Genomic DNA, 3,207 nt, shown 5'->3' on the forward strand with positions numbered 1-3,207 from the left:
AATACAGGACAATGTGACCACTGTGGGATGGATGAAACAATTAAACATATTTTTATAGAGTGTCAGAAATATGAGCTGGAAAGAAGAAGCATGAAGAGAGAATTTGAAAGGATTAAAGAAAAGTTTAGCATAATAGATTCATTACAAAAGACAATAGCGAGCAAACGTATACAAATTATTTTAATATTCCTAAAAAGAACAAAATTATTTAATAGAATTTGAGTATATAAGATATTAATCCACGTTGAACCACACTCCATACCAGTGGTGGCGGTAATGCTCACCTACAGATTCATGCCAACCGCCATTAAACACTACAAGAAGAAGAAGAAGAAGAAGAAGAAGAAGAAGAAGAAGAAGAAGAAGAAGAAGGAGAGCTTGCTTCATGTGACGTCACCGATGACGTGTGAACCACTTCACTGCTTCATTCAGACCGAGTCAGCTGACTGCTTCGACTTGACTGGCGGAGTTTCAAACATCTGGTGCGCTTCAGTGTATTTAAGATGGCTCAAGGCCCGGTTCACATCCGGGTTCTACACGTATTATACGTTATTAACAGCTCTCATTTTTGGATATTCGGAGTTTTGGTGGATTATTCTGTCATTAGCAACCATCTAGGAAGTGTTCCCAAGTGTGGAATATTTCGATTTGGTGCCACCTAACAAGGTCATGTACATTCAAAGTGTTTATTAAAAGGTCTATAGCCTATACTATGCAGTAGTGTTAAAGTTATGGTATCATGTTATGTAAGAGGTGCGGTAACGGGTTGTTATCTTGGTTTTACAGATGCAGTGTTTGCTTTGCCCGCAGCTGCTGACGTATAATAATAATAAGTCATCAATGCTGAGGCATTATTGAGTCAAACACGAGAACACTCAGCCTCCTGCCACCAATCAAGGTCAGCATAACATAGACATACATGCAGAATTAGAAAGAATGACAGTTAAATGTAAGTTAAAATGAAGTTACTTTTCTTTATTTATTTTATGTAGGATCCAGAAAGCAAGAGCTTGATGAAGCTCTTGTGGACTTCATAGTGAATGTCTCCCAGCCTTTCTCTGTATCCAAACCTAAACCACCCAGCCAAACAGTTCCTGGTCACACCAGCCTCCTCTGTTCCCTGTGAAAGAGTATTTTCCAAAGCTGGAGAAATTGTCTCAAAAAAAAAAGAAACCGTTTGAGTCCTTCTACTGTGCAGAAATGACTTTTCTTGAATAAAAACACCTGAAGTAACACAGCACCCTCTTTATTACACCAAGCACAATGTCCAAAAACACTCAGTACACCAAAGAAAATATGAATGACAAATCAAAAATGTTCATTTATTTATTTATTTTAGTTATTTATTTAAAATGGGACAGTGGAATTTTATAAAACAAATGACAATTCAAGTTAAAGAAGCCAAAATTAGCCTAATGGCCATTTTTCATCTGTAATCCCCTACAGTTCATATTGTTTTTAAATTATAATTTTTTTCATGGTTTAATTACTCAGAATCTTTAATGAGTTACTAAAAACACATATGTACAACACGCATATATACATACATAAGAGCCATTATTTACACAAGAGGTGCATCACATTCACAGGGCTTCATTTGGTGCAACAATCACTACTGCCAGTAGATGTCACCCAAGGGAATTGAATGAACTTCGGGTAGTGAACCACTTTATGACACAATGGTTCAAAATGATTCTATGCTTCAAAAAGCCTCACTTTGACATCACTAGAAATTAGCTATCAATTAATCTACATTTAACTACAGTTAATTTGAACATTAACTCTTAAACTGGTTGCTTGTGAAATTCAGCATAAGTTCACAACCTAACACCTATAGGCTTACTATATAAAATCTTAGTATTCTGTTCTGTTGTACTCTTTTCAACCCAGTTGGTTAGCAATCCTCTGCATTTGGAAATAATGCAAACCAGAGAGCTTATATACTGAGGGAAAGTGGAGCGAGAACAAAGAACTGGGAGACAGGCTAATCAGAAGAGATACTGAACAGGTGTGGACCAGGGCTGCAGGAAGCGGGAGTGACTAATTGAACCTGATTACAGAGGAAAACAACAGAGACATGAAGAACTGACCAGAAAGTAAACAAAGAAACTAGACTATATAACAAAACCAAGAGAAAACAAGATCTCTAAGGAAATACAAACCAAACATATGAAACACAAAAAATCATGGAGAAACAAAACTAAACAGAAGGAATCTAATGAACCTGAATTAACAGACAACACCTGGCTGAGAAAAGTAAACAAAACACTGGTAGAGCAGGGGAAGTAACCTAACACAAACTCAAAGCTCTAGCACAAGCAGGACATTTAATCTGTCTGACCTCACCTCTGTCTCCTTCAGAGCACCAAGGTCCATGCAGCCTTTTGTGTCAGCGTGTGTAAGTACAAAATAAGCTAATATGTTCACCTAAAGTTTACTCTTTTTTTTAAATAACTCAGAGTTTTAGTCTTCTGGGAATTTCAGTTCAGTTTATTTATATGGCACAAAATCACAAAATGTTGTCTCAAGGCACTTTACGGAGTCAAAGCATCAAAACAGACGGATATCAGGTCAAGTACATTCAATCCACTTGTGCATTCTTCTCCATTTGTGGTTCTGGGGATGCAGAGAACACCTGAACCAGAAGACCTGAATAGTCTGGGAGGTTGGTACATTGACTGGGGTGATGTGCTCTACATTTCGTTTTCTCTCACACATTCTTTTTGTTTTTTCCTTCTTTAATGTGCCACTATGTCATTCAACAGGGATATTTTTGCCTCACTGTAGGACATTTTTAAGAATTTCTTTTTTTTTTTTTCCAGCACTAGCAGCCTTTATTTTTTCCAGTATATTTTCTGAAAGTCAGGAGACAGGAAATGGGGGTGGAGAGAGGGGGAAGAAATGCAGCAAATGTCGCCAGGGCCAGGACTCGAACCGGGACAGCCGCGTCGAGGACTAAGGCCTCCATGCATGGATTGCGCGTACATATCCTATGGTATGTCATGTGTCTCTGCATATCATATTGCTGATCATGGTTGGCCACCATGACCAAAAAATGCCAGGGCCAGCCCTGGTCTCTGCCCTGCTTCCAAATACGGTCCAATTACCACCAGCACTAGTATGGGGAGCACAAAACCTTTTTTTCAGACAAACCGATGATTGTGGATCTCTGAATTTGGCTATTCTTTATTCCAGCTATTTGTGAAG

The 3,207-nt window shown here is 38.3% G+C and overlaps 1 long non-coding RNA gene across 1 annotated transcript; it reads left to right on the forward strand.

The window, feature by feature from the left end:
- The first annotated feature begins 370 nt into the window (after positions 1–370).
- LOC124878646 lies at positions 371–1,224 on the forward strand. Its single transcript, XR_007040833.1, has 3 exons — positions 371–666; positions 787–898; positions 993–1,224. It is a non-coding gene; the product is annotated as an uncharacterized LOC124878646 (long non-coding RNA).
- Positions 1,225–3,207: the final 1,983 nt, after the last annotated feature.

The sequence above is a fragment of the Girardinichthys multiradiatus genome, chromosome 12 (genome assembly GCF_021462225.1).
Source record: "Girardinichthys multiradiatus isolate DD_20200921_A chromosome 12, DD_fGirMul_XY1, whole genome shotgun sequence".
Lineage (NCBI taxonomy): Eukaryota > Metazoa > Chordata > Actinopteri > Cyprinodontiformes > Goodeidae > Girardinichthys > Girardinichthys multiradiatus.